The sequence below is a fragment of the Salmo salar genome, chromosome 01 (genome assembly GCF_965601325.2).
Source record: "Salmo salar chromosome 01, fSalSal1, whole genome shotgun sequence".
Taxonomy (NCBI): Eukaryota; Metazoa; Chordata; class Actinopteri; order Salmoniformes; family Salmonidae; genus Salmo; species Salmo salar.
Genome location: NC_138291.1, coordinates 58311247 through 58323888, shown reverse-complemented (window position 1 = coordinate 58323888; position 12642 = coordinate 58311247). Strand labels below are relative to the sequence as shown.

Below are 12642 nucleotides of genomic sequence, written 5' to 3'. Positions count from 1 at the left end.
GAGAATGGCCTTGGTCAAGGAGGTGACCAAGAACCCGATCGTCACTCTGACAGAGCTCCAGACTTCCTCTGTGGAGATGGGAGAACCTTCCAGAAAGACAGCCATCTCTGCAGCACTCCAATAATCAGGCCTTTATGGTAGAGTGGCCAGACGGAAGCCACTCCTCAGTAAAAGGCACATGACAGCCTGCTTGGAGTTTGAAAAAAGGCACCTGAATGACTCTGACCATGAGAAACAAGATTCTTTGGTCTGATGGAACCAAGATTGAACTCTTTGGCCTGAATGTCAAGCATCACATCTGGAGGAAACCTGGCACCATCGCTATGGTGAAGCATGATGGTGGCAGCATCATGCTGTGGGGATGTTTTTCAGCGGCAGGGACTGGGAGACATAAGGGAAAGATGAACGGAGCAAAGTACAGAAAGATCCTTGATGAAAACCTGCTCCACAGCGCTCAGGACCTCAGACTGGGGCAAAGGTTCACCTTGTAACAGGACATCGACCCTAAGCACGCAGCCAAGACAACGCAGGAGTGGCTTCGGGACAAGTCTCAATGTCCTTGAGTGGCCCAGCCAGAGCCCAGACTTGAACCCGGTTTGAACATCCCTGGAGAGACCTAAAAATAGCTGTGCAGCAACACTCCCCATCCAACCTGTCAGAGCTTGAGAGGATCTGCATAGAAGAATGAGACTTTTAATTGATCTATTTTCTACATTATAGGATAATAGTGAAGACATCAAAACTATGAAATAACACTTATAGAATCATGTAGTAATCAAAAAAGTGTTTAACAAATCAAAATATATTTTATATTTGAGATTCTTCAAAGTAGCCACCCTTTGCCTTGACAGCTTTGCACATGCTTGGTATTCTCTCAACCATCTTCATGAGGTAGTCACCTGGAATACATTTCAATAATCAGGTGTGCCTTGTTAAAAGTTCATTTTTGGAATTTCTTTCCTTAATTAACTTCTTACAGACACGTGGGACGGTAGCGTCCCACCTGGCCAACATCCGGTGAAATGGCAGAGCGCCAAATTCAAATTAAATTACTATAAATATTAAACTTTCATGAAGTTTCAAGAAGACAGCACCCAGCACACAAATGCAGAACAAATCATTTTCAAACAGGGAGTTGCGACACGAAAATCAGAAATAGCGATATAATATATGCCTTACCTTTGAAGATCTTCTTCTGTTGGCACTCCAAAAGGTCCCAGTTACATTACAAATGGTCCTTTTGTTTGATAAAGTCCTTCTTTATATCCATAAAAACTCTGTTTAGCTGGCGCGCTTCAGTCAATAATCCACTCGGTTTCCCTCCTTCAAAATGCATACAAAATCAATCCCAAACGTTACCAATAAACTTATCCAAACAAGTCAATCAACGTTTATAATCAAACCTTAGGTACCCTAATACGCAAATAAACTTTAAAATTTAAGACAGAGAATCGTTATTGTCTTTACCGGAGAAAAATACCAAAACGCGCTCTCATTCACTTGCTTGGAAACACTACAGCCAAAATGGGAGCCACCTAGAAAAACTACAATTTCTGTCTCATTTTTCCAAAAACCAGCCTGAAACTCTTTCTAAAGACTGTTGACATCTAGTGGAAGCCCTAGGAACTGCAATCGGGCATGATTTCGCCCTATTATAAAAGTGCCAGCCATTGAAATCAGTGGTAGGATGATTTTTTTTTTGGGGGGGGGGGATGGTTTGTCATCGGGGTTTTGCCTGCCGTTTCAGTTCTGTTATACTCAGACATTATTTTAACAGTTTTAGAAACTTTAGTGTTCTCTATCGAAATCTATATCCTAGCTTCTGGGCCTGAGTAGCAGGCAGTTTACTCTGGGCACGCTTTTCATCTGGACGTCAAAATACCGCCCCCTATCCCAAAGAAGTTTAATGCATTTGAGCCAACCAGTTGTGTTGTGACAAGGTAGTGGTGGTGTACAGAAGATAGCCCTATTTGGTAAAATACCAATTCCAAATTATGTCAGGAACCGCTCAAATAAGAAAAGAGAAATGACAGTCCATTATTTTAAGAAATTAAAATCAGTAAATCCGGAAAATTTCAAGAACTTTGAAAGTGCAATCGCAAAAACCATCAAGCGCTATGATGAAACTAGCTCTCATGAGGATCGCCACAGGAAAGGAAGACCCAGAGTTACCTCTGCTACAGAGGATAAGTTCATTAGAGTTACCAGCCTCAGAAATTGCAGCCCAAATAAATGCTTCACAGAGTTAAAGTAACAGACACATCTCAACATCAACTGTTCAGAGGAGTCTGCGTGAATCAGGCCTTCATGGTTGAATTTCTGAAAAGAAACCACTACCAAAGGACACCAATAAGAAGAGACTTGCTTGGGCCAAGAAACACGAGCAACGGACATTAGACAGGTGGAAATCTGTCCTTTGGTCTGATGAGTCCAAATTTGAGGTTTTTGGTTCCAACCGCCGTATCTTTGAGACGCAGAGTAGGTGAATGGATGGTCTCTGCATGTGTGGGCCCCACCGTGAAGCATGGAGGTGGTGGTGTGGGAGTGCTTTGCTGGTGACAGTCTGATTTATTTAGAATTCAAGACACGCTTAACCAACATGGCTACCACAGCATTCTGCAGCGATATCCCATCTGGTTTGCGCTTAGTGGGACTATCATTTGTTTTTCAACAGGACAATGACCCAAAACACACATCCAGGCGGTGTAAGGACTATTTGACCAAGAGGGAGAGTGATGTAGTGCTGCATCAGATGACCTGGCCTCCACAATCACCCGACCTCAACCCAATTGAGATGGTTGGAATTAGTCGGACCGCAGAGTGAAGGAAAAGCAGCCAACAAGTGCTCAACATGCGTGGTAACTTCAAGGCTGTTGGAAAAGCATTCCAGGTTAAGCTGGTTGAGAGAATGCCAAGAGTGTGCAAAGCTGTCATCAAGACAAAGGGTGGCAACTTTGAAGCATCTCAAATAGAACATATATTTTGATGTAACTTTTTTGGGTACTACATGAATCCATGTGTTATTTCATAGTTTTGATGTCTTCACTATTATTCTACAATGTAGAAAATAGTAAAAATAAAGTTTAACCCTTAGGTAGGTGTGTCTAAACTTTTGACTGGTACTGTATGTAAATGTCATATTTCATTTTTTTTTTTATTAATCTATAAACCTGTTTTTGCTTTGTCATTATGGGGCATTGTGTCTAGATTGAGGAAATAAAAATGTAATCAATTTTAGAATAAGGCTGTAACGTAACAAAGTATGGAAAAAGTCAAGGGGTCTGAATACTTTCCAAATGCACTGTACATTTTAATAGCAAATAGATTGCATTTAGTCTAAAGATGCAACATAATATTTGTAATCAGAAAATACTATTAAAATAGTAAATATTATTAGTAACAGAATAAATAGCATAAGAATAACCACTGATTAAATAATGCTGTAATTGAAAATTGTACACCCATTGTAGGCCCCTTTGAGAGCTAGAATTTATTTTGTACCCAATGTTGTGATTCTCACCAAATATGTTGGTGTCTAATCACGCTATTTAAACCCCACAATCGAATAAACAGTTTATGAATCTCTTAGCCTATAGATCACATATTGCAAACAAATAATCTGAACTAAAAACTCCACATTTTTTACTTTCTGTGCATCCTTGACAATCGCCAATCAATATCCAAAAACAGCACAAGTTTTTTTTTGGCGAACCTGGGATGTAATCATTGGCCAAACAGTGAACTAAAACGAGTTTCTATTGGACAAATTCAGGTAGGTTTCTCCCCGTTCCGTCTGCTTCCGTTTAAGAAACGCTTCGCCAACAGAATTTGCATAATGAATACGACCCTGCATATCATCTTCTCTCTCTTGTGGCACCAATGTGAAGGGTTATGGCAGGGGAAATGGTGTTGCAGTAATCTAGTGTGTATGCGGGAATAATGACAAGTGAACCTGCGGAGCTTTGTGTTCACATTGCCCAAAAAATAAGGAACCGAACCAATGGAATTCAAGCGAAACGAACTCTCGAGGTGGTCTCAGTTCGGTTTGCTTCGCGGGCTCTTTTGAAGGGTCGGAGTTCCTTTGGAGTCTTCACACTGCACAAAAAAACAAGCGAATCGCACTCAGTTCACAAAAATTGGCTGAAAGTGACCAAGTGTGAATACACCCTCAGACACCCAGCCTCTGCGTCAGTAGCACTGAGACAGAGGGGAGGGAGGGTTCATAGAGATATGGGAGATCCCATCTGGTGCGATGATGACTAGGCCCTGCGGTGTGGTCGGATGGGCGCTGCACAGGTGGGCGAATGGAAGAGGAGCAGGTTGCTGTTAGCACCAACATCTGTCAACCACACCTCCCTCCTCCCTCTCCTCCTCCCACCCCAGACTGGGCTCAGAGTGAATCTGTGTGATCAATGCCATCTTCCTGCCGGACCTCCCTGAGAGCCTCGGCAGTCCAGGCTGTGAAAGCACACACCTGCTGCTGCCACACAGCTAACGATGAGTCAAAGCAGAGCCCGACCACTAGTTCTAGTTACAGATGGCACTCTCACCTCCATCAGTCCTCCTGTCCTCCTCCGCTCGACTTCCACTCCCACAGGAATCCCTATACTCAGCTAATGACTACTAAATCTATCAAGTGTGTGTGTGACAGTGCCTGTGTTTTTTTTGAAGTTTCGTCTTATCCTCTCACAGTGAAGTCTAGCGCAGTCTCTGTCTCTTGTGGTACACTACAAGTGAAGTGCCCTTTGGTGTTAGTGAACAAGCTGTGACGTGCGCGCTAAAGTAAATGTTGTCAGGCCACTATCCACACGTATGGGCATCAGACCACAATGCTTCATGAATTTCCGCTGACGTAGTGGCTGTTGGATCCTCCCTCCCTCTCTCTTCCCTGTGGTGGGAAATGCTGGTAAGCTGCTTTGTGGCACACAGGCAACATAATCGATTGGCCTAGATGCCCCTGTGCTCGTGTGGGATGTTGAATAATTCTGTGGGAGATGACCTGTCTGACTGAATACAACCGGACCTGAGCTGAGTGCTGCTGTTAATGAGTACCGCCCAGTTGCCCACTCTTGCCCTGGAATTCCTCAAGGCACCAAGCCTCCACAAAGGCCAGAGCTGGTTCTGTCTCCCCAGTAGTAGAGCGGTTTTGTCATGCTGAATCTTGGCTGTTGGTCTACTGCATATGCTGCAGAGGACTGTGAGGAGTAAATCTCCCAACATGTTGTTTCTCAGATGAATGGGATTACCGACACGTCGATTGACAGACAGATCTTCCTCCTCTCTCTCCCTCCTTCCACCATACCCCTCCGAATGGGGAACAGGTCAGAAAAGTCCAACTCGGCCGGGAATTGTTTCTCATTCTCCGCTAGAACCTTGCATTTGCCTCACTCAGTTATAAACGGCCTCGTCCTTTCAACCAGCCATGTTCAACTACGCTTATTTTATTTAGAGGCTTTTTGTTTACCTCTTCCCATATGCCGGGTCTGATTTTCTGTTTGGTTGACTAGACATAACACACACATGCATCCTTCCAGCCTTTATCTCGAGACGTGTACCTGTTGTATTCTGTCACTCAGTGTCAGGTTGTGACTACCATGGGATAAGGGGCCTATGAAAGACAAGAAGCGACAGTGATGAGATGACTGATGATGTTGTTGCCATGAAGCAGTCAGGGAAATAGACATCAGAGGCCTAGGGATGGCTGTCGTTCTGTTGGCCATCCTAAGCGTTGCTGTTGGGTGTTTCGCTGTAGGCCTGTTGCAAATGTAGTTTTTTTGTTCAATTTTTGATAGCATTTCCCATTTTTTCAGCTCACTATGATGCACACGCCTACCTCTCTGATCACAAGGACAAAGTTTAAAGCTTGTAAAAAAAAAAAAAGACCTCTGAGAATGTCTTACAATCCCAGTCTTTCAAATTACTTTCTGAAAGCTTTTGAATCTCTGTTTTCCCTTATCTCAGTTATTTCCCCAATGTGCCTTTGCCACTCTCCTCCACCTCTTTGTTGACTCCCGTGGAGCATCTCAGTGTGCAAGGCTGTTTGTAACACAGCCGAAAAAGTATCCCAACCACTGTGGACTCGGGTGCTAGGTTGTCTGAAATTGCAAGACCCTTTTATGCTGTGACATGCTCATTTTGCTTTGCTGTTGTAAATCATCCAGGTTAGATCCAAAGCTTTTATATACACACTGTGCATTGGTTAGCAGGAGTTCTTGTATTGTACCATATAATGCATCTACATTTTTCCTCAATGCTTACATTTACAGCAGAATAGAGTGGATTACGTTCCCTTTGCTATTCTTTACCCAAGGCATAAGCTTAGCTTCTTATAAAGGTCAAATAGGAGGCGCTTATATTTGTAACCTGTGCGGTGTGAAATTAAAATGTTGCCATCATTGACGCTGACCCTGGAGCAATTGGGGTTACGTGCCTTGTAAATCAACAGATTTTTCACCTTGTCGACTCTGGGATTCAAACTAGCAACCTTTCGGTTACTGGCCTAATGCTCTTACCGCTAGGCTATCTGCCGCCCCACATTGTGTGCTTAGGGTCGTTGTCCTGTTGGAAGGTGAACCTTTGCTCCAGCCTGAGGTCCAGAGCGCTTTGGAGCAGCTTTTCATCAAGGATTTCTCTTACTTTGCTCTGTTCATCTTTCCTTTGATCCTGACTAGTCAGGGAGCTACAAAGGAAGGAGCAGGACCTTGGTCAGCTCCAGTCCCTGCCCGCTGAAAAACATCCCCACAGCATGATGCTGGCACCATCATGTTTCACTGTAGGCATGGCCAGATTTCGTCCAGACATGACGCTTTGCATGCAGGCCAAAGAGTTACATTTTGGTTTCATCAGACCAGAGAATCTTGCTTCTCATGGTCAGAGAGTTCTTTAGGTGTCTTTTGACAAACTCCAAGCGGGCTGTCGTGCATTTTTACTGAGGGGTGGCTTCCGTCTAGCCACTCTACCATAAAGGCCTGATTGGTGAAGTGATGATTGTCCTTTTGGAAGGTTCTCCCATCTCCACAGAGGAACTTTGGAGCTCTGTCAGAGTGACTATTGGATTCTTGGTCACCTCCCTAAACAAGGCCCTTCTCCCCCGATTGCTCAGTTTGGCCGGGGGGCCAGCTTTAGGAAGGGTCTTGGTGGTTCCAAACTTCTCCCATTTAAGAATGTTGGAGGCCATTGTGTTCTTGGGGATCTTCAATGCTTCAGAAATATGTTGGTACCCTTCCCCAGATCTGTGCCTCGACGCAATCCTGTCTCGGAGCTCGATGGACAATTCCTTTGACCTCATGGCTTTGTTTTTGCTCTGACATGCACTGTCATCTGTGGGACCTTATATAGACAGGTGTGTGTGTGCCTTTCCAAATCATGTCCAATCAATTGAATTTCCCACAGGTGTTCTCCAATCACTTTGTAGAAACACCTCGGATGATCAATGGAAACAGGATGCATCTGAGCTCAATTTCGAGTCTCATAGCAAAGGGTCTGAATACTTATGTAAATTAGATATTTTTGTTTTACATTTTTAATATCAATCAATGAAATGTATTTATGAAGTCTCAATTCCTAAAACCTATTTTTGCTTTGTCATTATGGGGAATTGTGTGTAGATTGAGGGGCGAAAAATATTTCATCAATATTAGAATATAACATAAATTGTGGGGAAGGGGTCTGAATACTTTTCGTATGTGTTGTGTACATGCGTACAGAGCACACATATTTATCTCAAGTACAGGGTTACAGGGTATTACCTAATCAAAAGAGAACTGTCGCGCTCGCCCAGAAGCTTGGCTGTTGCGTAAAACCTGACAATTCAGACAAATTAAAAGGGTTTGAACTCAAAAAGATGTCGCATAAAGCTTATTCTATGTTTTTCATTATTTTCACTGCAACAGGGATAGCGTACACAGACGTTTCGCCTTTACAGCCTTTAGTGTGTAGGTACAATTTTCTTTTCATTCAAAACAGCATTTGTAAAGAACAACAGATGAGCAGCAGGTCCTTCTAATCACAGTTGCCAATCAGGGATGTGGCCTTTCTGGACTACCTTTATAGAAATTAGACACAAAGAAATAGAGTTATAGGGTATGGGAGTGGTCACGAAGGGCAACTCAGAAATCATTACTGCCCCCGGTGTTTGCTCACCTAATCATATCAAAGAAAAAGCCATATCTCAGACTGGCCTATAAAAAGGAAAAGATTAAGATGGTCAAAAGAACAGACACTGGACAGAGGAACTCTGCCTAGAAGGCCAGCATCCCAGGGTCGCCTCTTCACTGTTGACGTTGAGACTGGTGTTTTGCGGGTACTATTTAATGAAGCTGCCAGTTGAGGACTTGTGAGGCGTCTGTTTCTCAAACTAGACACACTAATGTACTTGTCATCTTGTTCAGTTGTGCATCGGGGCCTCCCACTCCTCTTTCTATTCTGGTTAGAGCCAGTTTGCGCTGTTCTGTGAAGGGAATAGTACACAGCTTTGTACGAGATCTTCAGTTTCTTGGCAATTTCTCGCATGAAATAGCCTTTATTTCTCAGAACAAGAATAGACTGACGAGTTTCAGAAGAAAGTTCTTTGTTTCTAGCCATTTCGAGCCTGTAATCGAACCCACAAAGGCTGATGCTCCAGATACTCAACTAGTCTAAAGAAGGACAGTTTTATTGCTTCTTTAATCAGTGCAACAGTTTTCAGCTGTGCTAACATAATTGCAAAAGGGTTTTCTAATGATCAATTAGCCTTTTAAAATGATAAACTTGGATTAGCTAACACAACGTGCCATTGGAACACAGGAGTGATGGTTGCTGATAATGGGCCTCTGTACGCCTATGTAGATATTCCATTAGAAATCAGACGTTTCCAGCTACAATAGTCATTTACAACATTAACAATGTCTACACTGTATTTCTGATAAATTTTATGTTATTTTAATGGACAAAAAAATGTGCTTTTCTTTCAAGAACGAGGACATTTCTAAGTGACCCCAAACTTTTGAACGGTAATGTATGTTTGATAGATTTCTTGACCATTTATCGGTGAATAAAGGTGGATTCTGGAAGGCAGAATTTAAATAGGAGTCTGTGTCAATGTTTATTGACAATACACTTGATGCCATTATGGCTATCATTGAAAGTAAGTATGTAGTTTACAGAAAACTGGATTCTGTTTTTGTTTTATTAACTGGTTTCTGTTTAAACTTGTGTTTTTTGAGCTTTATCAAGCCAGGCATCAAGGGATCCTCTCAAGCGAAAACGCTCAAGGAGAGGGCGATAACTATCTGTAGGTTTTCTGTAAACTGTAGTACTTGTACTTGTTACAAAAGGGACAATCTATATCTAAGAAATCTATAGTTAATGGTATTTTCCATAGTGAAGGAAATTGTTTGATTGTAGTTAAGAAGTTCATTTAATTTCGGAACCCGTCCAGATCATAAAGCAATCTTCTGTATATCGGGTCCAATATTTAACATGATCTTTGTAAGGATTATTTTCATGAATAAAATCCAATTCGAATTTTCCCAAGAATAGATTTGCGTAGTTGGAAGCTAATGGAGTTCTCGTTGCTTTTCCAAAAGTCTGTAGGTAGTGATATATTTATCAAATAGAAAATAGTTTTTAGTAAGCATTAGTTGTGCAAGCTCAATTATGTAATTTGTAGGCACATTGCTTAAGCGGTTGGGGAGGAAGAATTTGAGGGCCTCCTCATTTGCAATATTGGTGTTATGGAAAACCGGGGGCCAGCAGGCCTCTACAAAGGAAGGAGCAGGACCTTTGTCAGCTCCCGAGGGCTAGAGAGGCCAAGGTGAGTCGGCACCATGGACAGCTCTACAGGCACCAACTGGGGCTGGTGATTCATGGAAGACGCTGTAACTCAGCTGGTGCAAGCCCAAAGCCTCCTTGCCCTTCAGGAGGCCTTCACACAGCTTAGTCAAGTCATGGTTCGGCCGAATCGAATGACGGAACCAGGCAAGATCCTTGCCAAGCTAACTGCTGAAGATGACATTGAAGCTTATCCAGAGGTATTTGAGCGCACCACAGAGCGATGTCCCTAGGAGGACTTGGCTGGCAAAGTGGCCCCTTTCTGACTGGATCAGCCCAGAAGGCCTGTAGGGACTTGGCACTGGCGGATGTCGACAACTATGCTGCTCTGAAAACTGCCATCTTGGCCCATTATAGGCACAACCTACCAACCCGGGCACAACTGTTCTACTTCTGGGCCTATGATGTCCACGCCCCGGTAAGACCTCAAATAGCCGAGCTGGTTAGATTAACTAGAAGTGGCTTACCACGGGGGACGGGCCATCAGCTATAGATCGACTGGTAATAGACAAATGTATCCTCCCCACCGATGCAAAGCGCCATGCTGCCCAGAGCAACCCCCGTCAGTTGATGCCCTGCTCGCTTTAATAGAAAATCACCAGGTTACTGTAGAGGTGTTTGCGAAGGCCAGAGCCCAGTAGGCCTGAAGTCAAGGCCGAATCAACACGTGGTAGAAAGGGAGACACCTATTTGAACCCCGCTTCAAGACCGCCTCCTATTACTGAACCCAGATCACCCCCGAGGCGGCGGCGGTGGCTGCTAGTTAGCGGGAGCCAGAGAAGGTGTTACAACTGTGGCCAGAAGGGACACCTTGCCTGGAGTTGCCAGGGAAACGAGTCCTTGCCGACAGCCAGTCACCTGCTGGGCCCATGAAGCAACTGCAGCCCCCCAGATCCTAAAGCTTATTTTATTGTGAGTTTCACCTCTGACTCCCCTGGGCTGCCACAGTATATAGCTATGAGACATCAAGAGCAACTGTTTGACTAATGGATAAATGTGTAAGTCCACATAACGAGACACTTTTTCTGTTTGGGAGCCAGTACCTGAAACGATAGGTCTTAATGGAGGGTCTGTGGTTGATTTGTGTCTAAACTAGGTTTTGGGACACAGATATTTAAATTCCTGTTCTGTCAACCATTTATTTTGTAGTCCTTTAAGGAGGACTTTATTAATTGAAAATCTATTCCTTGTAACATATTTTTAATCATCCAACATACAATTTTTTCGATATATATGTTGGTATTAGAAATCACAATTCCACCTCCCTTATCTGATCTCGGTATCGTTAAGTCATCAAGAGCGTTCTTTTAACTCCTGGAAAGGTATTGTTTACGTTGTAAAAGATGGACTTTCACTTTGTTTCTTTAGTTGGGTGTCAATTACATTTCCTATCAGTCTGCAAAATGTACTAACTGATGGGTTATTTACAAAAGGACTGAAGGAACTGGGTAGTACCCACAGACTGTGCCAAATACCAATTTTCTGCCTGTTACTCAAACCTGTGCCCTGAAAGAGCCCAGAACAGTGTGAAATCCTGTGTATATTTATAGAGTTAGACATTGGTCCCCCCCCCCACCAACCAGAACATACCATAAATAATTGATGTTCTCTTTTCTTGAGCCGTTCTGGTTGGCATGCGTGTCTGCATGCGTAGGCTAAATGTGTGTGTATTCCTTCCTTCCCCTCTCTTAAGCAGTAGACTTAGTGAAGAGGACTACCCTCTGGCTCTGGAAGTGTCAGGATGGGACCTCGCTTCGATTTTAAAGATTTAGTGTCTGCAAGCTGTTAGGTGTGGGAAAAGTCCAATTGATCTTTGCAGACGCAGCGCGGGGGAACAGACAGCGGTGTGAGGGCTAATTTGATTCCACACTGTCACACCCGATCACACCCTGTCACTGGGTAACGCACCTGGATGCTGCTGATGTGGTCCCATGTCTGCCTAATCAATTGCCTGGCTCTCACAACCTAATCTGAGCCTATTGGAAATCACAGCCTAAACATACGTCAGGGGACGGTAGTTAGGAGCTTTCTGCTGCTAACTAGCTGCCTGTATCTGCATATCCTCCTCTCTCCTCCTTTCTCCTGGCTTTCTTTTTGCTTTTTATTGAGCTATCTGTTGCTGGTTGAATGTGTCAGTGACGTGTTGAAAAACCCTGTGGTCTTGTTTTAACCGCTGTCATGCACCTGAGCCAGATTGGACAGACTGAGAGAACTGTGGTTTTAATAGATGTGTGCAGCCAGCAGTGAGTGTGTGGCAGGATGCTGCGTGGTGTGGTGACAGGATTGGGGACATTGGGTTGTGGCAGATAGCAGATGTGTCCTGTCCCATGTCAGCTGCTCCGTCCCCCCAGCATCCTGACAGTATCTCCCATTAAATCCACAGACACACGAGGACAAAGGGACCTGGGCAAAGTCAGGCAATCACGCAAGACACAGGCCACTCGCCTGCCCGCTGCAGACACACACAGAGGGCTGTGGCCAACCATGTGCTCTCTCTTGCTCTCGCATACCGGAAAAATGTATATGTCATAAATATGCACTCATATGCATGCAGCAGCAAAATGAATGACTTTTTCTCATACCAGTTTTCCCTTATTATGCTTATCATAGTTGTTAATTATGATTTTTCTTTATTCCCCATTTTGATATTTTGTCATTCACTCAAATTCAGTTTGTCAGTTAACTGTCTCCCTGAATTCTGTGGCTGAAGCAAGTTCTCATGGCTCTCTGTTCGTCTTGTCAGTCTAGTCACTGTGAAATGCGATACTGTCTGTGAATCATTCCACTGCACCTGGGCTGACTGTCCCCCCTCTCCACCCGTCCCTCCCCTCC

General features: G+C 43.8%; 1 protein-coding gene across 1 annotated transcript in view; it reads left to right on the top strand.

Moving 5' to 3' along the window:
• Nucleotides 1-12642, top strand: part of LOC106605561 (tight junction-associated protein 1) — a 155461-nt gene that overhangs the window by 97379 nt on the left and 45440 nt on the right. The window lies entirely within an intron of this gene.